Here is a 26,382-nt window from a genome sequence, read left to right on the forward strand (position 1 = left end):
TGTGTTCACAAAAAAAAAAAATTAAATTAAATTAAATTTAAAAAAAAAGAATTGTGTGAGCAGGTTGAGAACACGCAAAGAGAAATAAGGGAATTGCATGAGCAGGCTGAGAACAGTCCAAAAGAAAGACAGGAATTGCTCAAGCAGGATGAGAACAGACAAAGAGAAAGTCAGGAATGGCATGAGCAGGCTGAGAACAGTCAAAGAGAACTACAGGGATTACATGAACATGAGGAAGCTAATCAAAGAGTAATACAGGAATTGAGAGAGAGGGATGAGAATAGACAAAAATCAATAGAGGCGTTCATAGAATCTATAAACAGCTGAAAGAATTCAGGCAGACCACAAAAGAAATGCTGAATGGAACCCGACAGAAGGAATGGGAGTCCAAGGAAACCATAACCAGCCAACTAAGTGATTTGAGAATAAACACTGAACACCAATTAAGGAAGTAAAGAAGTTCATACAGGATCTGAAACAAAGCTCCAACAAAGAATTTGAAGCCATCAAAGCTGACCAATTAGAAGGAAAAGAAATAACAGAGTAGAAAGTCTTGACAGTAGGTTAAACCATGCAGAAGATCGAATCTCAGGGACTGAAGATACCCTTGATATTATAGAGAAAGAACATACAACTATCCAAGACAAATCCAAGAAATATGATAGATCTATTCAACATTTGGAAGGCACCATCAGAAGACCTAATCTGAGAATAATGAGTGTAGAGGAACACCTAGAGACAGAAGTTAATGGTCTAGGAAATTTGTTTAACAGGATCCTAGCAGAGAACTTCCCAAACATGCAAAAAGATTGACCTATTCAGATACAAGAAGCTTTTAGAACCCCAAATAGACCAGACCAGAACAGGACATCCCACCATCACAGTATAATCCACACAGGATCAATTCAGACCAAGGAAAAGATCCTTAAAACTGTCAAGGAGAAAAGATCAATCACCTATAAAGGAAACCAATTAGAATCAGCTCAGATTTCTTAGCAGAGACAATTAAAGCAAGAAGAGACTGGAATGATGTATGCCATGCCCTAAAGACAATTATCATCCAAGAATACTGTACCCAGCTAAACTCTCCTTCATAACCGAAGGTCAAATAAAAACCTTCCATAGCAAAGAAAAACTGAAACAATATATCTCCACCAAACCTACAAAAGATACTTAAAAATGTCCTACACATGGAAAACCAACAAGACCAAAATAAAAGCCAAGAAACCGTACCCAAACTGAGAATCCAAGAACCATAGGAAGAACCCAGTTGCCAGAGACCCCAAGAAGGTGAATAAAATGGCAAGAACTCCCAAATACCCCTCAGTCCTAACTCTCAACATTAACAGACTTAACTCTCCAATTAAGCAACATAGACTGTCTAGTTGGATTAAAAACCAAGATCCTTCTATCTGCTGCCTTCAGGGGTCACACCTTGCCCATAAAAACAAACACATTTTTTAAGTGAAAGCCTGGAATAAAATCTACCAAGCAAAGGGCCCCCATAAAAAGGGAGGAGTTGCAATCCTAATATGATAAAATAGATTTCAAATTAAAATTAAAAGAGATAAGGAAGGTCACTACATACTAATTAAGAGATCTCTCCTTCAGGAGGATATTACAATTCTAAATATTCACCAAACAATGAAGCACCCAAATTTATCCAAGAAACACTACTTTCCCTCGAATCCCTCATAAAAGCCATTAATTGTTGGGGACTTTAACACATCACTATGCGCACTAGATAGATCAATTCAGCAAAAGCTCAACAGAGAAACCACAGATCTAAATAACTACATAGGTCAACTACATTTAGCAGACATCTACTGAATATTTCACCCAGCAGCATCAGAATACACATTTTTCTCAGCAGCACATGGAGCATTTTCCAAAATAAACCACATTTTAGGTCACAAAGCAAACTTGTCCAAATTCAGAAACATTGAAGTTATACCTTGCATTCTCTCAGACCACAAGGGAATAAAAGTAGAACTCAACACCAAAAGCCACCAAAGAAAGTAGTATGGAGGTTCCTCAAAAGACTCCACATAGAGCTTCCCTATGACCCAGGAATCCCACTTTTGGGCATTTACCTGAATGTTCACAAACAAGACCACACTAAAGCTACAAGCACAACTATGTTTATTCAGCATTATTTACCATAGCTAAGATACAGAACCAACCCAGATGCCCCTCAGTAGATGAATGGATCAAGAAAATGTGGTATATATACACAATGGAATTCTATGCCTCCATCAGAAAGAATGGCATTGCCACATTTGTTAGGAAATGGAAAGACTTGGAAAAAATTAAGTGAAGTAAGCCAGGCCCAAAGAAACATACGTCCCATAGTTTCCCTTATTTTCAATAACTAGTATATGTCTGAGTCAAGCAGAAAAGGTCAGATAAGTTGATGTTAAGTGAAACAAACCTTAAGATAAGTATTCAAATGTGTTTTCTTTCATGTGATTGTTTCTAATGTATTTATAAGATGATTTCTTTGTTGCTTTGTATGTTCCTCCCCCACGGTATAACCCCTGCTTTCATTGTATTTGGTGGACCCATTGCACCAATGAGATGTACAAGTCATTATGTCTAAAAACGAACTTTACAACTTTGGCCGGGGGCGGGGATGGGGAGGAGAGGGGAAGGGATGAGAAGGGGACACAAAGGAGAAGGCAACAATGCTTGATAAGAAATGTACTCATTATCTTACCCATGTAATTGTAACCCCTCTGTATGATATTTTCACAATAAAAAAAATAATCAGAACCTGTAATTGGTCTCCAATAATCCCTGAATCCACATGCGAAAATCATAGCGAAAAGATTCATCAATGGCCAAGATAGTAAACCAGACTCAAAGGCCAGTAACCACACAGGGGAGAACATCAGTGGAAGTGAAAAAGAAATGGAAGACAAACACTACATCCAAGAGATGATAGAGGCGCTGACTCAAGAATTAAAACAAGAAATAGATCAGAAATTTAAAGAACAAAGGAACGAGCTATCAAAAGAGATCAAGACCTTCAAACAAGAAATTCACTGACAAGAAATGCAGTACACACCTCTCTAGGATGAGATTAATTCTCTACGGAACAACATAGAAATTATAAATGGCTAAAGTTCCTCCATGCAAAATTCAATTTCCTCCATGCAAACCACAGTGAAAGCCACAGTTAATAGAGTGAATGAATTGGAAAATAGAATATCAGATACTGAAGACAAAATACAGGCACTGGAAAAATGTTAGATATGGAAAAAACATGCAAAATATGCCTAAGGGAAGTCCAAGAACAAGCAGAAATTTAACCTTCATATGGGATGGACAAAGGGGAGAAATAATGGAATAAAGGAATACAACACTTATTCAATAAGATCATCACTGAAAATTTCCCCAGCCTTAAAAGAGAAAATCTTACCTAAAAAACAGAGGCCTACAGAACACCTAACAAGTAAGATCTCAGGAGGAACACTGCTAGGCACATTATAGTAAAAAATGCTAGATTTTAGCAATAAAGAAGCAATCTTGCACCCAGCAAAAGCTGGAACTATACTACAATGGGGGGAAAAATAGAATCACTGAGGATCTCTGCACACAGACACTGAATGCAAGGAAAGCCTGGGAAAGTATGATCTGAGCCTTTAGAACCAAAAACTGCCAGCCCAGACTGGTATATCCAGCGAAACTAGCATTTACATTTGATAGAGAAAATAAAAATTTTTAATAGTAGAGCTGGGAAGGTGGCTCAGTGGTAGAGCGCTTGCCTTGCATGCCTGAGGCCCTGGGTTTAATTCCTCAGCACCACATAAGCAAAAAGAAAAAAGCCAGAAGTGGCGCTGTGGCTCAAGTTGTAGAGCGCTAGCTTTGAGCTGAAGAGCTAAGGGACAGCGCCCAGGCCCAGAGTTCAGGCCCCATGACTGGACCTCAAAAAAAAATTTTAATAGTAAAGAAAAACTAAATGAATTCATAAACAATAAGCCAGTATTACAAAGAATATGAAGAGGGGGATTACAATGAGATAGAGGAAGCAATCAGAAGTCTTCCAACAAGGAAAAGCCCAGGACCAGATGAATTCATTAAGGAATTCTATAAGATCTTTAAAGAGGAACTGATATCCATATTCCTCAAGCTCTTCAGAGAATTAGAAACAGAGGGATCCATCCCAAATTCATTCTTTTTTTTTTTTTTGGAGGGTGGTTGGTCATGGGCCTGAACTCTGGGCCTGGGCACTGTCCCTCAGCTCTTCACCTCAAGGCTAGTACTCTACCACTTAGCCACAGCGCCACTTCTGGCTTTTTTTGTTCTTCTTATGTGGTGCTGAGGAATCAAACCCAGGGCCTCATGCATGCAAGGCAAATGCTCTACCACTCAGCCACCTTCCCAGTCCCCAAACTCATTCTATGAAGCCACTATCACACTCATCCTCAAACCAGGCAAAGACACAACAAAAAAAGAGAACTACAGACAAGTCTCTTTGATGAACACAGATGCAAAGCTCCTCAATAAAATTCTAGCGAACAGAATCCCGAAACATCAAGAAAATCATACATTATGATCAAGTAGGCTTTATCCCAGAGATGAAGGGATGGTTTAACATATGTAAGTCAATAAATGTAATCCATCACATCAACAGATCCAAAGTCAAGAACCACATGATTATCTCCATTGACACAGAAAAGGCTTTTGATAAAATACAACACTTCTTCATGTTAAAAGCTCTGGAAAAAATAGGAATGGAAGGAACATTCCTTAAAACAACAATAGCCTTATATGACAGACCAACAGCCAATATTATACTTAATGGGAAAAACTACAACCAATTCCCCTAAAAACAGGAACAAGTCAAGGATGCCTACTTTCTCGACTCCTCTTCAATATAGTTCTGGAATCCTTAGCCAGAGCAATAAGGCAAGAAAAAGACATTAAAGGGATCTGAATAAGGGAGGAAGAAGAGGACATGATTTTATATTTTAACGATCCCAAAAGCTCCATCTCTAAACTCTTAGACCCTGAACCACTTTGGCAAATAGCAGGATACAAAATTAACCCACAACAATCAGTACCTTTCTGTACACCAATAATGAACAAGCAGAAAGGGAAATCAAGGAAACAACCACATTCACAATAACCTCAAAAAAAGTATCTAGGAATTTACCTAACCAAAGATGTAAAGGGTCTATTTCATGAAAACTAAAAAAAGCTAAAAAGAAGGAATCATAGAGGATATCAGGAAATGGAAAGACCTCCCATGTTCTTGGATAGGCAGAATTAATATAGTGAAAATGGCCATACTGCCAAAATTGATATGCACATTCAATGCAATTCTCATTAAAATTCCAATGACGTACTTTCTGAAATAGAGAGAACAGTCCAAAAACTCATATGGAACAACAAAAGACCTAGAATAGCCAAAGCAATTCTAGGCAAAAGAAAGAATGCAGGAGGGATCATGATATAGGATTTCAAGCTCTACTATAGAGCTTGGTACTGGCACAAAAAGAGACCCAAAGACCAACGGAACAGATTAGAAATAAAGCTGCATATGTATAGTCAGTTGATATTTGACAAAGAAGCCAAAGACATAGGCGTAGAAGAATCATAACCTTTTCAACAACTGGTGTTGGGACAACTAGGTGACCACATGTAGAAAACTAAAAGTGGATCCTAGCCTGTCACCATGCACTAACATCAACTCAAAATGGATTAAAGACCTTAACATCAAACCTAAACTCTGCAGGACAGAATAGGAGAGACACTTGAACTTATAGACACAGGCAGGAACTTTCTGAACAGAGTTCCAGGGTCACAACAAATTGGAGAAACTTGATAAATGAGACTACCTTAAAATAAAAAGTTTCTGCACAGATAAAGAAATGGCAACCAAACTAGAAAGAAAGCCAACTAATTGGGGGAAATATTTACCAGCAATATATCAAACAAGAGTCTAATATCCATTATATACAGGGAACTCAAGAAACTAACCCCTAACAAATCTAACAAACCAATCATGAAATGGGCAAGAGAACTAAAGAGAGACTTCTCAGAAGAAGAGATAAAAATGGCAAAGAAACACATGAGGAAATGTTCATCATCCTTGGCTGTGAAGGCAATGCAAATAAAAATAACCCTGAGATATCACCTTACCCCAGTCAGAATGGCCCACATCCTAAATTCAGAAAGACAAATGCTGGAGGAGATGCAGAAAAAGAGGTACCCTACTGCATTGCTGGTGGGAATGTATACTAATACAACCAGTTTGGAAAGCAGTCTGGAGGTACCTCAGAAAGCCATACCATTCCTAGGCATCTACCCTGAACAACAGGAACCAGTATAGAAAGACACATCACCTCCATGTTTTTTGCAGCACTGTTCACAATAGCCAAAATTTGGAAACAACTCAGATGCCCCACTACTGACGAATGGATCAAAATATTGTGGTACCTATATACAATGGAATATTATGCAGCCGTTACAAAGGACAAAATATGGCATTTACAGGGAAATGGATAGAACTAGAGCAAATTATTTTGAGTGAGGTAAGCCAAGAACAAAAAGACAAATGGCACATGGTCTCCATAATATGTGGATGCTAAAGGCAAAATGCAAGAAGATATGGCAAAGTAAAGAGGACTCAAGAAACAAAGGACAGCCACTCATTTTGTCTTATCATTACTAAATGACTCTATATGTTCTTCACCATATATATGGTAGATATATGCATGCAATGAAGGGAAGCCAGGAGGACGAACAGTATAAGTGGGAAATGGAACAACATACAACAAAGGGGCCCATCAGCTGCACTGGACATAGAAGAAAATGAACTAAGCAACCCAAAGACAGCTATGTGAAGGGAGGAATGAGAGGGAAAGAGGGAACGGTCTGCACTAAGCAAAGGAAAAAAATATAAACATCACTTGATGTGGAAAAAATAATTTGCATTGTCAAAGGTCATAGAATTCACAAACTGAATAGACCATGATAATGACATTTTGCCTTGTAAAGGTTAAAATATGTTTGTGACATTAACTAAGTATCACTATTACACAATACTGTGAAATATGTGAAATTTATGTAGTCACCTAATCTTAATTTTTAAAAAGTGGGAGAAGGGACGGGTTAGGAGAGTTGGGTGACAATGTTGTCAGACAACTTTTGTTAATATGCTGTTTTGTAAAATGGGAACTTCTTTGTACAACTACTTAAAAATAATAATAAAAATGTTAAAAAGAAAATGACAAAACATTAAAGTAGTAGGAGCTGAGTGTGAGTGGCTCATACCTGTGATCCTAGCTACACAAGAGGCTGAGAATCGAGAATTGTAGGTCAAAGCCAGACCAAGAAGTAAAGTCCATGAGACCTATCTCCAATGAACTATCAAAAAGCTCAAGTAGTAGAACACTAGTCTTAGGCAAAAAAGCTCAGGGACAGCACCCAGGCTCTGATTTCAAGCCTAAGGCTTAGCGTGCACACACACACACACACACACACACACACACACACACAGAGTAAATGGGAAAAGCTCTTTGGCAAAGGAAGAAAATCTTAGAAATTTATAAGACTGGAAAAAAGTTTTCTGTTTTTCATGTAAAAAACATTTTAGTGGAGTTTGGTAGAATGCCAGACTAGCAAACAACTTATACAAGCATGAGGCCTTCAGCTCAAACCCTAGTACTACCAAAAAGCAACCCACATACTTACCATATATTTGTCTAATCAAGATCATTACTTTTTCAACCTAGTACTGTTTTGTGTGTCTGAAGTCCTCACAAGAGAACATTCAACCACAGTTATTAATAAAGGATGTGACCATAAGGTGGCAGTAAATGTCAGCTGATGCCCAATAGGCAGAGGGTTCAGTTCAGTGGATTCTAAAGTAGTAGGCTAAAGACAAAAGCAAAGCCTTTTTCTTATTGACTGTGTAGACAATTCAAGAAACCACTATAATTTAAAGAGAGAAAAGGAAACAACGTGGTGACAGAAGTGTCTGTCCTTGCTAGAGATCATAAGTCTTCAAATGATTCTAATTGGGAAGAAGCATGAAGAGATTGGTTCATGGAATATGCTTGCTCTTGTGGCTGCAGCTGGACTGTAAATTGACTTGGGGAAAACAGAGTACATTAATAGTTGTTAGACATCCAGGAGATCAGTTTATCTAGGCTGTCTGTTCTTACTGTAGAAAAAGACAATCCTGAAGAGTACTGACCTGACAGCTGTCTCCTTTCTGCTTTTTCTCCACATGAGGATGAGTTAAGGTGAGAGAGTGGAGCAGAGTCCTTCTGTCCTGAGCGTGCTGGAGGGAGACAGCTGTGGCATCAACTGTATTCACTTACACACAGTGCTTCAGACTACTTTCTTTGGTACAAGCAAGAGCCAGGGCAGGGTCCGCAGCTCATTATAAACATTCATTCAAATAAGGGCAAAAATGAAAATGAAAAACTCTTTGTGTTAAAAAAGGACAAACTCTTCTCCCTGCACATCAAAGGTGACCAATCTGGGACTTGGCTGTCTACTTCTGTGCAGCAAGTATACATTGCTCCCCAGGCATCTGCAGCCTGTCCTCAAACCTGCCACCAGGGTTGGAGCCCCAGCCCATCCTTTGCCACAGACCTTCTAGCATAGCATTTGCCAATTATTTTCAAGTGGAAAGCTAACACACAGACATTTAGATTTAAGGAGACCCTGACAGGTGAGAACAAATATAGAGTGATTGTTACTGAACAGATTTTTATATTTTATTTATTATTATTTATTTATATATAGAATACATACTATGAGGTGAAAAAATGCATAGGGATATATCTGGGGTTGGGACACAGGGCTTCCTTCCTCTTCTTCACAGGATATGCCAAATCCAGGTATATCCCCAGGTTCAGCAATCTTAAAGCTGTACTTAATGAACTTTAGAAAAAAATTAATAATGGTTCCTTTTTTTGTCAGTTGTGGGGCTTCAGCCTTTTTGCTCAAGGATAGTGCTCTACCATTTTGAGATGCAGCTCCACTTCAAATTTTCTAGTGGTTAACTGGAGATAAGAGGTCTCAAAGACTTTCCTGCCCAGGCTGCATTCAAATCAAGATTACCATATCTCTGCCTCCTGAGTAGGTAGGATTACAGACATAAGCCATCAGCTCTGGGTATGATTGTGTGTGTGTGTGTGTTTGTACACGCATGCGTGTGCAAATTCTGGATCTTGAACTTAGGGCCAGAGCACTGTCCCTGAGCTTTGGTTTTTTTGTTTTTTTAAATTTTTATTTATTTTTTGTTGTGAAAATACTGTACAGAGGGGTTACAATTACATGGGCAAGATAATGAGTACATTTCTTTTTGTTTTTGTTTTTTTTTGGGTCCGGTCATGGGGCCTGAACTCTGGGCCTGGGCGCTGTCCCTCAGCTCTTCAGCTCAAGGCTAGCGCTCTACCACTTGAGCCACAGCGCCACTTCCGGCTTTTTTCTTTTTGCTTATGTGGTGCTGAGGAATCGAACGCAGGGCCTCATGCATGCAAGGCAAGCGCTCTACCACTGAGCCACCTTCCCAGCCCATGAGTACATTTCTTATCAATCATTGCAGCCTCCTCTTTTGTTTCCTCTTCCCATCCCTTCCCATCCTCCCGCCCCCCCCCCCCCGCCCCCCATCCAAACCTCCCCGCCCCCCCCCCCAAAGTTGTAAAGTTCGTTTTCGACATAACGACTTGTACTTCTCATTGCTGCAACGGGTCCACCGGTATCCTTATTTAAACGACTTGTTTTTCCCCTTCCCCTCCACAAATTATACCAACATCAAATACAGTGAAAGCAGGGGTTATACTGTGGGGGAGGGACATACAAAGCAACAAAGAAATAATCTTATAAATATGTTAGAAACAATCACATGGAAAAAAAAACAATCACATGAAAGAAAAAAACATTTGAATACTTAGCTTGGGGTTCATTTCCCTAACATCACCTTGTCTGACCTTTTCTGCTTGACTCAGACATATACTAGATATTGTAAATAAGGGAAACCATGGGATCTATGTTTCTTTGGGCTTGGCTTCCTTCACTTAATATAATTTTTTCCAAGCCTTTCCATTTCCTAACAAATGTGTCCCTGAGCTTTTGTACTCAAGGCTAGCCATATGAATGAGAGCTCTACTTCCAGCTCTTTTGTTGGTTAAATGCAGATAAATGTCTCATGGATTTTCCTACTCAGACTGGCTTTGAGCCTTTATCATCAAATCTCAGCCTCTTGAGAATTACAGGCATGATCCACTGGCAGCCAGAGTGATGGTATATTGGAATCCAAACATTTTATGTGTTATACTAACTATTCAAACTTTGTGTGAAACATTTTAATATCAATATTGCCTTTCTCTTGTGCATGGAATTTGGACCCATTGAAAGTTTCAGGTTACTTAATAAAGTAACTTAATAAAGATTAACTTGTATATGCTACATAAATAAAACACCAAAATATAAAACTGATAATTCTGTACCCAGATTATCTGTTTGGACCAGTTGATCAAGTGATACAAAGAAATTGATATGCAAGATCAACAAATCTAAAGATCTAATACAAAGATTACAGCTAGGAAAGTTATAATTATCTCTAGTGAATATTTTCTTATACATCTAATCTCAAATCTAAAAAATGTAACTACTGAAATGATAAATATATGATAATCAACTTACTGTCCATATTCACTCAATAATGTCACATTATAAACCTCAAATAATTCATAGTAAAATTTATTTTTAAAAGCTTATTTCTTTCCATTCATCTATCTCAAGCCCCCTCATTTAAAGATAATTAAATTTGTTCCTTGAATACCTATTCCTTGAATACCATTTTTATTTCCAGCATATTTATGGTATATGTGAAAAGTTTTATGTATGTATTTAGTGTCTACATTACACATATCATACTAGTGGATTACAAAAGAAAGTTGGACTAATGGTTAATTTACAGATACCTTGCTACGAATTTCCTGCTTTATCCTCAGCTTTTGACTAAATTGTATCTTATTTTAAATTTATCTTAAAAATGTACATCTTCTAATGTTGACAGATAATTGAAAATAAATAAGCTGTATAAATAATTAATTCTCTAATTATCCCTCCTCTGGTTAAGTGTAGGCTTGGTTCAAGAGCTCCCACAATTGTTTAAGGATGAATATAATTGAAGATTTGGTTGATCACTCCTGGCTGAGTTATGGATGTTTGTTATTGGTTAATTGACTTGCTCTTATAAGCAATGTCATTCACATATACTAGTTCTCAATAAAGAAAAATCTAGCCAAACCTTCACCTGGTTTTTCTTATTTCCCTCACTACACAACTAGCTCCTGGTTCACAGAAGCAAGCCTGCTCTTTGTTTAGTTCTCCCAAGACTGATTAAAGTTGTGGGATGAAATCAGGGCTTGTAATTTACTGCTTTAGTTCTTGGTTATAAAAGTAGGTGATGTAATTTTCATTGGCTAAACTCTGTATCTTATTAAGGTGAGAATGGATACAACATAAGAAAACAACAACATTCTGTACCCAAAGTGTGCAGAACCAGAATCCAGAGTCTGAGGAAGTACAATCTGTACCTCAGATCAATAATACACTTAAGCTTTAGATTCTTGCCATAGGACTGTTACCATTTCTCAGTCTATAGCTGCATCACTCCCATATCTACCTCCTTGTTAACTCTAGTATCTCTTTTTCTGTTGTTATCAAGTCTCTCTCTAACCACAAGATTGCTCTAAGGCTCTAATAATCCAAGATACTGTTCTCATCTCAGAATATTTAACTTAATTATATTTGCATATGAGTGACAATAATTCAGTGGAAGCTATTGTTTTGGATACACTGTAGCATCACTTTGGTTTTATTTCTAAATTGAGAAAATTATAAAAATCCAAACCAGCAGCTATAATTATCTTATTTTCTTGGAGTTGCTAATATTTGTTTCTAAATTATAGTAAGGAAAAACTAATATGTTATACAAACAAAATAGACCTGAGCTTTAATTACATTTAATAACTGCAAGATTAAGAGTGGGTTACTTTTTACCTAATGTGCAGGGAAATGGAACTGGAAAATAATGTTAAATAAAATAAATCACATTCAGAGAGACAAAGGACACATATTTTCTCTCATATGTGGAAGTTAGATCTCACTTAAAATAGTATATGTAAATGTATGCAGTGCCATGTACATATATACACATATTAATTAAATGTATGCAGTGCCATGTACATATATACACATATTAATTAAATGTATGCAGTGACATGTACATTTATACACATATTAACTAAAGTATTGTCTACACAGGGTAGGTGTAACCAAAGGTGTAACACTAGCACAACTGAACAATTAACTTATAGGTTAACAACATGAATACCAGGAAGCTGAGACTTGTGTTGTCAGTGGTGAGAGGAGGTCAAAGGGAAGTAGAGCAGACAAATGAAGAGAAAAATGGTGGGTAAATGCACTTCTAAATCCAATGTAAATATATGAAAATAGAACTATGTAACATGAGAGAGTAGTGGTGTTAGAGAAAATGGAGGAGAATTATAAAAGAAGTGACATTGATCAAGATGAATTTTACCCATAAACTGTTACGTTAAATTGAATCCTCTTTGTACAACTACTTAAAGAAAATGAAAAAAAATTGAAAGAGTGAGTTAAGTCTAAAGAAATTTGGATTGGTTGAATGTTCAGAGCACAGAGAGGTTAGACATGCCTGCTCCAGGAAGCCTCTGTTTCCTGTTTGCCTGTAGCAGCAACATATTGACCACAATCTCCCTCACCCCATAAGGCTCACTCAGACCTCAGAGCCTAGAAAGTAGAGATAGAACACATTTCACATCAGAGGAAGAACACACATGCTGTTCTCCAGATGCTGAAGGTGGTCATGGTTTCTATGTAGCTGGTAGTGGCAGGGCATTGCAAATGGCCCTCCTGTGTGCCCTAAGCACTGGGAATTATTTTATGGGGCCATTGCAGAAAAGGGGGAAACAGGAGGGAAAAGTGCAATTTCTTTGATCCATACCATTTACTCCTAAACTTGCTTTCTTTTATTCCCTTTCCTTTTCTTTTTTATTTCCTTTTTTTACATGTGTGTATGTGTGTGCGCGCACACACACATACATGTGCGTGCATGCCAGTACTGAAGTTTTAACTCAGGGCCTCTCATTCTCCCTTAGCTATTTTACTCAAGGATGGAACACTACCAATTAAGTCACATCTGTATTGGATTTTTACTTGTTAGTTTGAGATAAAGTCTCATGGATTTATCTGCTGGCTTACAACCACAGTCCTCAGGTCTCAGCCACTGAATAGATAGGTTTACAGGTTTAGCTTTTGGTCCTGAGCTTCCCTATATATTTTTTCCTTTTCTATCCTTTCCTTTCCTTTTCTGTTTTCTTCTCTCTTTTTTGTTCTTTTCCCCTATTTTTTACTGTATTTTTTTTCCTCATTGTCAGTTTTACCCAGAAGGTAACTCAGGTCTAACAAGCAATGTCAAGCAGGAAAAAGAGGCTTTGGTCCTGCACTGTACCTATGATACAAGAGTGGATAATTATAGTCTCTTCTGCTACAAGTAGCCCAGCAAAGAGGACAGGTCCTTCCTTGTTCTCTAGGACTCTTACAGCCAACAAAATGCAAGAGCAAGTTTCTACTCACTGATATAGAAGGCGAGCAAATCTTCCAAGCTTGTCACCTCAGCTTCACTGATGAGGGATTCCACTGCACATTTCTGTGCATTGAACAAAATACAATGAAAGGATTTTTTGTCAATAGTGGAGCTTGAATTCTGGGCTTGGGTGCTGTCCCTCAGCTCTTCAGCTCAAGGCTAACACTCTACCACTTGAGCCACAGTGCCACTTCCAGTTTTCTGGTGGTTTATTGGAGATAAGAGTCTCACAGACTTTTCCTGCCTGAGCTGGCTTTCAACAACTATCCTCAGATCTCAGCCTCCTGAGTAGCTAGAATTATAGATGTGAGCCACTGGCACCCAGCCTAGTGAAAGGAATTTTGTAGAGAGATGCACAATAAAACTCAGGGATTACCTGACATCCACCTGCTGTAGGTACAGAAAAAAGAATCCCACTTCCCCAGAAAGAAGTGGCCAAGGCTGTAGCAAGGGTGTTGCATTTGAGGGAAAACTATCACTACGAGAAAATATGTCTCCAGATTCATAGGTCAAGTCTAGAATTATCACTAAAAAATATATCCTTGAATATTTGAAGCTAAATATAGACTTCTTGTGGAAGACTGGAAAGCAAGAATAACTATAATAAGCATTGTGCCATTTTGCCTTGGAAGACTTGGCTAAGAAACATCAGAACTATGGCCCAAAAAGGAACACAAAACTGCATACAATGTTGGGTTTTAAGTTGATCTAACACCACCTAGAACATCCTGAATAAATGACGTGTAACACCTATGGTTCTAAATAAAGGATTTTCAATATTTTACTACATTTCTCATTTTAGCAACATCATGTTAATCCCAGACTATCAAGAGGTAGAGATGGAATGATCACCAGTTCAAGCTCAGCTTGCAAAAAAATTAGTAAGAGTCTATCTCAAAAACAACATACCGAAACAAAATGGCTAAGGTTGAGATGTAGATTTTTTTTCCTAGTATATGCCAAGTCCTAGGTTCAGCCTTTATTATTTGAAAACAAACAAACAGGCATACCATGTGACCTGCCCCATGGTCAGAGTGCATTCTGACTCCTTACTACCTCTAGTATCAAAATGCTCAGTTTCCCTGAGAAGGGTTACTTGTATTGAAGCATTCATATTCATAAACCGTTGGTAAACTATGGTTCTCATAGGACATGTGGATTTCTCCAGATGAAAATACATTTCTTATGGGTGTGTGAGGTGTCCCCTTTTCCTAAAATAATCCTAGAATAGTGATTTTCTTTATTCATTTCAATTGATATATTGTAATTACTTCTATGTCACTCTCATAAAATAGTTTATTAGTAAAATTTATAAAGTGTTAAGGTAAAATAAGAGAAGGATTGTTTTCCCAGAAGTTTTAACAATGTCTGCCCATTTACTTGTCATTGTGAATATTAAAGTTTTATCCCAATAATATTCCAATACAGCAAAAGAAAAAACACACAAAAGTAGAAAGTAGAAATTACATTTTAAAAAAAGAAATTACATTTAACAATATACAAATGTGAGAAATACCAACATAGGCAGCAGATGTAGGTCACATTGTGACTAGCTCTCTCACTGCCACCATCTTGGCCCTATATCCTTCATGAAAAATGCTCAATGAAGCCACAGAGACCATTCCTGCCACGGAGCAGGAAATACTGTTGTCCCAGGCTGAGACAGGGTCTGGAAGATAATCTAATGGTGATGAATCAGTAACAGAGCTTAAGGAATGTGACCCCAAACAAGCAACTATACAACAAGCCCAACTGGCAGTGCCAGCAGAAATTGAAAAAGAACCAGTCCACAGAGCAAAACAGTTGGAGTAAATAGAAGAAACTAAAGGCTATGTTCAATTTGGGTCTTTGACAAGTTACGGGAGTTACTGGAGTTATGGGAGTCACCATCTGAAAATCCAAGAATGCCCTCTTTGTCAGCACAAAACCAGATGTCTACAAGAGACCAGTTTCTGATATCGATGAAGTTTCCAGAAAGCCAACATTGAAGATTTATCTCAGAAGTACAGTTAGCAGCTGATGAGAAATTCAAAGTTCAAGGCGGTGCTGTCTCAAACATTCAAGGAAACACACAAAATCCAACTGTGCAAGAGTGAAGAGAAATAGGTAATGAAACAGATGTGGAAGTTAAGGAAATCGATTTGGTCTTATCACAAGAAAATGTGTACAGACCAAAGGCAGTCTAGAGCCCTGAAAAATAGTAGTAATGACACTGTAAGTGCTATAATAGAATTAACAATGTAACCATAAGAAATCAAGGGCCCTTTGTGTAGGGGTGTGTCTTTGTTTCAAGGGATAACTACAGCTTGGTTTGAAATTTGTGTTGTTTCTATGGCTTAAAAAGGAAATACCAACTATTTTATTAATTTTAATTCAGAAAAATGGTATTTTTATTACTAGTAAAAAATGGTGGCCAGGCAACAGTGGTTTATGCCTATAATCCTAGCTTCTCAGGAGGCTGAGATCTGAGGATCATGGTTTGAAACCAGCCTGGGCAGGAAAGTCTGTGAGACTCTTACCTCCAATAAATTAAAATCTGGTAGTGGAGCTGTAGCTCAAGTGGTAGAGTGTTAGACTTGAACAAAAGAACCTAAGGGCCTGACTTCAAACTCCATGACAGGCAAAAAGAAAAAAGAAAACAGAAAGACAGAAACACAGACGGAAGGAAGGATGGAAGGAAGGAAGGAAGGAAGGAAAGAAGGAAGGAAGGAAGGAAGGAAAAGAAAGAAAGAAAGAAAGAAAGAAAGAAAGAAAGAAAGAAAGAAAGAAAGAAAGAAAGAAAGAAAGAAAGAAAGAAAGAAAGAAAGAAAGAAAGAAAGAAAGAAAGAAAGAAAAAGAAAGAAGGAAAAGAGAGGAGAAAGGGGAAGAAAGGGGAAGAAAGGGAAGAGAGAGAGAAAGGGAGAAATTAAGGTGACTGAGCATTAGCAGAATAATGAAGCTTAATTTTTTTAATTGTATTTATGACAGGCACTGATAGTTCATTCTATCCAGTAGGCTGAGATCTGAGTATCACAGTTCAAGGCCAGCCAAGACAATAAAGTCTGTGAGACTCCTATCTGCAATTAACTACCAAAAAGGTGGAAGTGGAGTTATGGCTCAAGCAATAGAACACTAGTCTTGAGCAAAATAAGCTCAGCAACAGCCCTCAATCCCTGAATTCAAGACCCTGAACCAGGGCAAGAAATTATAGTTTTGTGTATATCTATCTATCTATCTATCTATCTATCTATCTATCTATCTACTTATAGATATTCATTTATTCAAAAAAGGTCAAGTTCTGGGGCTGGGAAAATGGCTCAGTGGTAGAGCACTTGCCTTGCATGCATGAGGCCCTGCGTTCGATTCCTCAGAACCACATAAAGAAAAAAGCTGGAAGTGGCTCTGTGGCTCAAGTGGTAGAGCACTAGCCTTGAGCTAAAGAGCTGAGGAACAGTGCCCAGACCCAGAGTTCAGGCCCCACAACTGGACCCAAAAAAAAAAAAGTCAAGTTCCTAAAGTGTAACAACACTCAACATGAATGGAAAACTCTTCATTTAATAGCATTACTGTAATGTACAATATAACAAAGCTCAGTTTCTATACTACAAATTTGTCTGAAAATTACCAATCCTACCCCTAAAATGACTGATAAACATGTGGTCTCAGAGAGACACCATGATGGGACAGAATGTGCATTCCACTTTCTCTGTCCTTTCCTTTACTTCTCTTAAAGGAGCATTTGATGACAACACAAAGAGCATTTTACCTAGCCTGCTGAACTCTATAATTACTCTTTAATCCAGAATCTTCATTCCCTACAATCTTTCTTCCAGTGTCAATCTCATCTTTTCAAGCCCTAAAATAAGAATTGTAGCAGTTGGTTGATGCCTGACCTTTCGTTATAAGCACCTCATTATCTACATTGGGAAAGTAAAAGATAAAAAAATCTAAAGGAGGGGCTGGGAAGGTGGCTCAGCGGTAGAGCACTTGACTTGCATGCCTGAGGCACTGGGTTTGATTCCTCAGCACCACATAAGCAAAAAGAAAAAAGCCGGAAGTGGCGCTGTTGCTCAAGTGGTAGAGCGCTAGCCTTGAGCTGAAGAGCTGAGGGACAGCGCCCAGGCCCAGAGTTCAGGCCCCACCACTGGACCCAAAAAAAAAATCTAAAGGAAATCTCTTTCACAGATTATTTGGACTATTTAAAATGTGGAGAAAGATGCATGACTTTAACGTTACCCCCCTAATCATGTTAAAATAAGTTCAGTGATACTGTGTAAATCACAGGGACTTTTCAAGCATCTGTCTCCAGAGCAATATTATTGATTTTGTAAAATCCAAAGGGTGCTGTACTGATTTTTATAACTCAGCATCATTCCTACCTGCTCTACATTCTATCAGAAAAATTTAGGACTGATTTTCCACATTTCTCTGTTCTATAGTTCTGTGTCATGTTGGGACAGTCTGGTAAAGGAAAGGAGAGGAGGTAGAGGAGAAGAAAAGGGATATGTAAACCCAGAGCTATTCAGGGCTATGTTTCTTACTTAAATCTCAAATTTATTTACAGTCTTCGTCTAGAATCATAAGCTTCTCTAAGTCCTTGGAAACTGAACACCAGGAAACAGGCTGAGCTTCATTGCCATCTCTGAAAAGTATACTTCAAGTTCCACCACAGTTCAGAGCTGGCACTGCCTAGTTCCCACAACTGGTCACCTGGTCTTGGAGCCAGTGAAATTGTGGAGTAAGACCACATTGATGTCAGAAAATTCCATATGGATTCAATAGCTTAAATTATACATCTTTTCCAGTTTGGGTTACAGACCTTTCACTTTTCAATGATTGTGATATTCAGGAGTAGTTAAGTCATTTTTTCTAGCATAAATTTTTACTCAAATAAATCATTGAATTTAAAAATCCCTATAATTTGGAATTTGTTCATTTATTTATTCACTTATAATTTTGTATAGTTTTACTTTTGAAATATTTAGAGACACCCTGCAAAAGGCTGCAAGAGATGCATCTCCCAGAGTGGAGCAGTGCTTGTGCTCTCAGGCCTGTGGAGAACTGGGACTGGCAGAGAAGCCCAAGAAAATCATGGGCCAGCAGGGAGGCCTGAGGAAAACAGAGAGGTCTGCACAGAGCTGAGAGTCCTCTGGAGAGGGCAGAGGAGAGTGGAGAGGCCTGTGGAGAGTGGAGCAGCCTGCTGAAAGCAATGAAGCCTGAGGAACCTAGGCCTGTGGAGAGGCCCAAGCAAAAGAGCCCAGGACAGTGGAGAGACCTGAGGAGACCTGGGCCAGCAAAGATGCCTGCACAGAGATGAGAGGCCTGCTGAGAGGCCTGCACAGAGAGGAGAGAGGTTTCTGCAGAGCCGAAAGGCCGGTGGAGAGGCCTGTGCAAATGGCGAGGCCTGTGAAGAGCAGTGAGGCCTGAAGAGACCCAAGCTGGCAGAGAGGCCTATGCAGAGCCAAGAGGCCAGCGGAGAGCCAAGAGGCCTATGGAAAACCAGAGATGTGCAAAGAGCAGAGAGTCTTGCCCAGAGCCTAGAGGTCAGCAGAGAACCAGGCTGGCAGAGAGGCCCATGGAGACCCAGGCTGGCAGAGAGGCCTGTGCAGGGTGGAGAGGCCTGAAGGAAGGAGGAAAGAGAAAAAAGAGGAAAAAAAACCCTTGGAAGTTGCAGCTGCACCTAGGGAAGGACAGGGCAGTTGCAGACCGACTAATAAAACTCTTTTGTCACCTTTAAATGTATCTTTATGGATTTTCTTGCTCCCATGTCATTACAACTTGGTATTTAAATTATGGCATAATTAGTGCTAGGATCAGGTTAAATTAAGCAGATATGATATTAATTAGATTAAGGAAGAAGGAAACTTAACTGGAATAATTAACTTCTGCGACCTAAAAATAATATGTTCAAACTGCAGAAAGAGAAACAAAGCTGAGACTTGACACTTGCCCAGAATTGCAAAGCAAGTAAAAATAGGGTCGACAGTCTGCAAGGCTAACAACCACCCAGTGTCTGCGTTTTACGATTATGCTTGCTCAACAAATGTACTAAAGCATGGAACTTGACTCTTTGAAGTTAGCTTTTATTGATTAATAAGAATAAGGCCAAACTTGAAAGGTGGGATCTCCCTTAAGAAGAACAAAGGGGGAAGTGGCGCTGTGGCTCAAGTAGTAGAGCGTTCGCCTTGAGCTGAAGAGCACAGGGACAGCGCCCAAGCCCAGAGATCAAGCCCCAAGACCGACCCAAAAAAAAAAAAAAAGAAGAAGAAGAAGAAGAACAAAGGGAAGATCAAGGATGAGGACTTTGTCTTGATTGATTGTTGGAACTGTAATCACCATTTATGATCTCTAACTGCTAGACTGCTAGTTCTGCTTTTGTAACTTGCTTTCTTGCTGACAGCAAAATTACCACTGACCACTTGTGAGTGGCCTTTATGGTTTTGCCTTCATATCCCTGAGGACATGGAGAGCTTGGTTGATTGTGTGTCTAGATCTCATTCTGATAATCAGAAAACTTTCTAGATTAAAAAAAATTAGGGTTTTTTTTATTTCTATGAAATTCACAATGCATAACTATTAAATCAGGTAAAAGAAAACTAGGAAAACAAATGGAGCTGAACTTGAGATTTTTGTTTTTTTGGTTTTTTTGTTTTTTTGTTTTTTGGTCGGTCGTGGGGCTTGAACTCTGGGCTTGAATGCTGTCCCTCAGCTCTTCAGCTCAAGGCAAACGCCCTACCGCTTGAGCCACAGTGCCACTTCCGGCCTTTAGTGGTTTATTGGAGATAAGAATCTCATCAACTTTCCTGCCTGGGCTGGCTTTGAACCATGATCCTCAGATCTCAACCTCCTGAGTAGCTAAGATTACAGGCGTAAGCCACCAGCAACTGGCTGAGTTGAAAATTTTAATACCAACTCCCATGTGAATATTTCTATTTATACTTTAGAGCTATTAGGAACAATTAGATCCTCATTCTATTTGGAAAGATTACTCAAGAGCACTGCTAACTAGCTTTTTAATTTTGACATAGCATATACAGTTTAATTAAGTCAATAATGTTTTAAGGAAACATATGCTAAATTTACAATAAAGATTCAGAAAAATGAAAGAAACAGATACTAATGTTTATGTAGTTATTACATATGTAGATTTTACATTGACAATAAAATTATTATAATGCAAATACATTTTAATTGTTAATGTAATATAGTATTCCTTAGTATTTTTGTGGTCACTTATTTACATACAAGTATCATTCATAAGGAAATGGAAAGACTTGCAAAAATCTATTAAGTGAAGTAAGCTAGACCTGAACAAACATAGACTCCATGGTTTCCCTCATTGTAAAATCAAAGACCAAACAAAATTATTAATTATCAGAAATAGGGCCAAATATTAAAGGCAGAACCCCTCTGTAGAACTCCAGGTCATATGGCTAGTAGTCAGCCTAAGCCTTTTCTATCCTTGCTAAAAAGCAAAAGAACATCTCTCCCTTACTCAAGTTTCCCAGGCTGGTAGCTTTGCAGTTTATCACAAACTTCGCTGAAGGCCACTGACAACCTTGAAGTTTATCACCAGCTATACTGAGTTGCTGCATCAGCCAGGAGCTTATAATAGAAACCCGTTTCTGTAAAGAAAATTTCAGTGCTCCCCTAACCATAAGAATGAGTTTCTAATGTTTTGAGATTCAAAATATACTACCCTACTCAAGGCTATGATTGCTTCTGCTTCTGCAGTTCAAGACTATGCTTTGCTTCTGTAAATCTGCTTGCTTATTTTGACAAACACCACTTGCATGTGGTTTTTCCCTTTAAAACCCCGCTGGGAAATAAACCATGCCACTGCATCCTACTACCCAAATAATGGAGTGTGGTTGCTTTGCAACTAATAAAGACTCTTTGCCCTGTTTATCTGAGTTGGTGGCCTTATTTCCAGATTTGGGATTGTTCATCATTTGAAAATTAGTATGTGTCTAGGATAGTCCTAGAAGAGGATCACAATAGCTCAATAGTGACATATGAACTCCAAGATAAGGAAACAAGAGGTTTTTCTTTATTGCTGTTTTTTTAATGCACTGTGAGAAGTTATTTATTTATTTTCATATTTCCCCCTTTGGTTTATCCCTGATTGTCACTGCATTTCATTTTGGTACCCTGTGTATTGTATATATTTTTCTGAATTAGGGAAAGGAAGGGGAACAACAAAATGGTGACACAAAAAGACAAACCAATGCAACAGCAATACAAGACAACAAATTGGAAATGAACTTTACAACTGTGTGATGGGGACTGGAGGGTGGAAATGGGAGAAAAACAAGAAAAGAGGTAACAATGTTTGATAAGAAAAGTCCTCATTACTTTATGTATGTAGCTGTAACCCCTCTGTACATAATCTTAACAAAAAAATCAATTAAAAATTGAATTTGAGGGCTGCAAAGGTGGCTCAGTGGTAGAGTGCTTGCCTTGCATGCATGAGGCCATGGGTTTGATTCCTCAGCACCACATAAAGCAAAAAGAAAAAACCCAGAAGTGGTGCTGTGGCTCAAGTGGTAGAGTGCTAGCTTTGAGCTGAAGAGCTGAGGGACAGTGCCTAGGCCCAGAGTTCAGGCCCCACAACTGGACCCAAAAAAAATTGAATTTGAAATTATTTTAAAACTGCAAATTTTATATTTCAAGAACTGGTAGTGATACCTCAACCAAAGACCACCTATTCATTTTTGGTTTCACTTAACAAGTATGCATTGGTCACCTAGGATCTCAGACATTGCTCTATGTTTTGGGACAACAGTGCTAAAAACACAGAATCAGTACTAATATGGCCTTTTATCACTTTCTGTGACTTCAGCACAAAACACTTCTGTGACATTACAATGGTTAGGGTGGCCCACAAAAGACACACAAGGAAAGTAAGGCCTGGGTTAAAGTGTTCAAGGCAATTGGTGTCTCTTCAGCTATACACACTGGGCTGCTTTCTCAAGCACATTCATATCAGGTTAAGAAATAAAACACTTTATGTTATGTCGAAAAACGAACTTTACAACTTCGAGGGGGCGGTGGGGAAGATGGGAAGGGATGGGAAGCGGAAACAAAGGAGGCGGCTACAATGCTTCATAAGAATTGTACTCATTATCTTGCCCATGTAATTGTAACCCCTCTGTACGCTATTTTCTTTTTTTTTTTCTACCTCTTGAGCCACAGTGCCACTTCCGGCTTTTTTTTTTCTGCTTATGTGGTGCTGAGGAATCGAACCCAGGACCTCGTGCATGCAAGGCAAGTGCTCTACCACTGAGCCACCTTCCCAGCCTCTGTACAGTATTTTCACAATTAAAAAAAAAGAATAAAAAAGAAATAAAACACTTTAGAAGTCTTCATTGCTTTTCTATATATTAACCGAGAATACTTGAAGACTGATTTATGACTTATAGCTGAGGTCAGGGAGGAGGATATATGTCTGAGTTTGAGAGAAAATCAACAGTTCAGTCCCTGTGCACCAGGGGGAGCAGCTTCCTTTTTTTTTTTTTTTTTTTTTTTGATTGGTCATGGGGCTTGAACTCAGGGCCTGGGCTCTGTCCCTGCGTTCTTCAGCTCAAGGCCAGTGCTCTACCACTTGAGCCACAGCACCACTTTCGGTTTTCAAGTGGTTTATTGGAGATAAGAGTCTCACGGACTTTCCTGCCCAGGCTGGCTTTGAACCGCGATCCTCAGATCTCAGCCTCCTGAGTAGCTAGGATTACAGGCGTGAGCCACCAGCACCCTGCTGCCAGGCTTAATGACTGTGATATTCTTAATAGTTGGTAAGTAAAATCAATTTTAAAATTTGGACACTTCCTACTACAAATTCAACAAAATCTTTTTCTTTTTTTCCTCTGCCCCCCCCCTCAACAAAATCTTTTTTTTGGGGGGGGTCCGGTCATGGGGCCTGAACTCTGGGCCTGGGCCCTGTCCCTCAGCTCTTTGGCTCAAGGCTAGCGCTCTACCACTTGAGCCACAGCGCCACTTCCGGCTTTTTTCTTTTTGCTTATGTGGTGCTGAGGAATCGAACCCAGGGCCTTGAGCATGCAAAGCAAGCGCTCTACCACTGAGCCACTTTTCCAGCCCTCTCAACAAAATCTTTAACCATAAATTTACCTAAGAACTTTATTCCCAAGCTGACACAGATCTCTTTTCCTCCAGGAAAGGCTTGTGGAGAATCGGTGACACAGAAGGAAGGCCAGATATCTGTGTAAGAAGGGGCTTCCAGTGACCATAGACTGCACTTATACAGCAATAGAGTAAGCTTCTCTCTTCTGGTATGTCCAGTATCTTGGAGATGGTCTCCAGCTTCTCCTGAAAGCCATCACAACCAATGAGAAGGAAATCCATAAAGGATTTGAATCCAGATATGACAGAGAAAACACTTCTTCCACTTGAAGAAAGCTGCATCCTAGAGTCAGACTTGGCTGTATACTACTGTGAGCGACACAATGGCAGAAACCGCAGGTGGAGCTGAGCACAAACTGAGGGACAGCAGAGGTCTGGCAGCTGGCCATCTGCCACTCAGATTGTTGTGGTTTCAGCACAGTCTTAGATGTGTGCCTTCATTTATCTCCTGATACAAAATTCCACAAATACCAGAGGAAACAGGAAATGGACATCACCATTCCTAGCTGTTCAATAGTGAACTGAAAGAAGACAAGTCTGATACATAGAAAGATGTAGAAGCTTTTAGGAGTCTCATTCATGCTTTCCTTGTGTCAGCTGTGCTGTGAGAAGGTGGCTTTGCAGAAGTCAACAAAAGAAGCAGATTATGGTAACCTCCTCTATAATTATGGGATTTCACACAGGATGGTGGGGTTATTGTGCCCATTTTGAGACACTACCCAAAAAGAACATGTCAAAAGTAGCCTAATGCCTCTCCTCTGTGTGGTTTCCATTTAAATGGAGTGGGGAGCTGTGTGTTCAGCAGAGCCCTATGCTCATGAGGACCCAGGAGAAAATGTCTGCATTCTCAAAAGCACTTCTCAAGACAGAACAGCCCTCAACTGCCATTAATGTCTGCAGTATCCTGGGTAGACTCTCCTGCCTTTGAACTTAATTTCAAGTAACCAGAAGAAGCACGAAATCAAAAAATATTAACAATCTGCTAGGAAAGGAAAAGGTTTTCAGCATTTGAATACCCCAGCCTCCCATTTTTCAGAGTCAGTTCCCTACTTCAGTGATATGCAGCTCAGTGTTCCCCAACCACTTGAAGCTGAACCACAATCCTGATCCAGGCCTGGCCTTGGGGTTAAAGTGAGGAAATCTTCATGTTTTGTAGTTATATTGAAAGACTAGACACTGGAGTCAGCTCTAGTCCTACTGCATCAACCTAAATAAGTCCCCTTCCCAAAAGGCGTGTCGTTGGTACAAAACTGAATGAACAATTCCAAGCTTAGTCCCAGTTTTATAAAAACATATTGTTTAAAGCAAAACTATATGAGATTCCATCACATGCTAGGTAAATTAGCTATGAAAAAAAGCAACAAATGCTGGTGAGAATTTGAGGGAAAATAGAACCCTTATGAACTTGTTGGACATGTAAATTAATACAACTTCTATGGAAATCACTATGAATATTACTCACACAATTGAACATAGATATATCATATGATCAAGCTATTCTTCTCCTGGGTATATGCCCAAAGCAATGAAAGTAAGCAGACAATAGATGAAGTTGAACACCCTGTTTATTATTGTTGCCGAATTCATACTGACCAAGCTGTGCAATTGACCTTGATGCTCAGCAATAAAAAAATGAATAAAGTATAGCATTTCTATTCCATTGAGGCATAGAGAAGATGAAATCATGTCATTTTCAGAACTTGAGAAACCTGAAGATCATTGTGTTAAATGAGATAACCCAAACTCCAAAAGACAAGTGTTACATGTTTTTCCTCATATGTGGATTCTAGATAACAGAAAGACAAAGGAGTAGAAAAGGAGCTACTAGGAAAGAACAGGTCGGGGGAGGGAGGGTGCGGGGGGAGAGGGGTAGGCAGTAAGAGCTGGTGCAATGATAATGAATAAAATACAATATATGCATGCATGAAAGCTTCACAATAAACCCATTTTTATTTTCAATGGACTTTATTTTGACAAATATGTACATGAAGCCAAGGAAATAACACCCAAACATTATCTTTTGTTATTGTTTTTACCTCTAAACTAGTAAGAATAGAAGAAAATAAATCCATTGTTTGTACATTTAGTATGAAATAAAAACAAATGTTGTTTAGACTATGAGCAGAAATTATGTTGGTTAAGCCAAATTATAAGCCATTTTGTTTTGATTAGATTCTTACTTAAAGGAAGTTTCTTTAATAAATGGACATGAGTAATGACATGGGGCTGCCTAGGCTGACAAAAAGAAGAGTTCTGCAATATGAAATGCTCCTTGACCCCAAGATTCACACCCAGATTTCTACAATAGAAGTATTAGGAATGATTTTTTACTGCAGGAAAGAGGCTTTTGGAAATCAGTGCTCTTACTTAGAAAAGATCTAACTTCTGATATAAAAATACATGCACACAGAGGCAATCTTCTGATTGGGAGAAAAGCTTCATACATATTAATTTAAACTGATGATGGATTTTTACTTTTAAAAAGGAACACAAGGGGCTGGGAATGTGGCTTAGTGGTACAGTGCTTGTCCAGCATGCATGAAGCCCTGGGTTCAATTCCTCAGTACTACATAAACAGAGACTCAGGGACAGCCCAGGCCCTGAGT

General features: G+C 38.9%; 1 pseudogene; it reads left to right on the forward strand.

The window, feature by feature from the left end:
- The first annotated feature begins 15,256 nt into the window (after positions 1-15,256).
- LOC122108209 lies at positions 15,257-15,904 on the forward strand (annotated as a pseudogene).
- Positions 15,905-26,382: the final 10,478 nt, after the last annotated feature.

Source organism: Dipodomys spectabilis, unplaced genomic scaffold (assembly GCF_019054845.1).
Source record: "Dipodomys spectabilis isolate Male_0828 unplaced genomic scaffold, ASM1905484v1 ptg000054l, whole genome shotgun sequence".
In the NCBI taxonomy this organism is placed as follows: Eukaryota; Metazoa; Chordata; class Mammalia; order Rodentia; family Heteromyidae; genus Dipodomys; species Dipodomys spectabilis.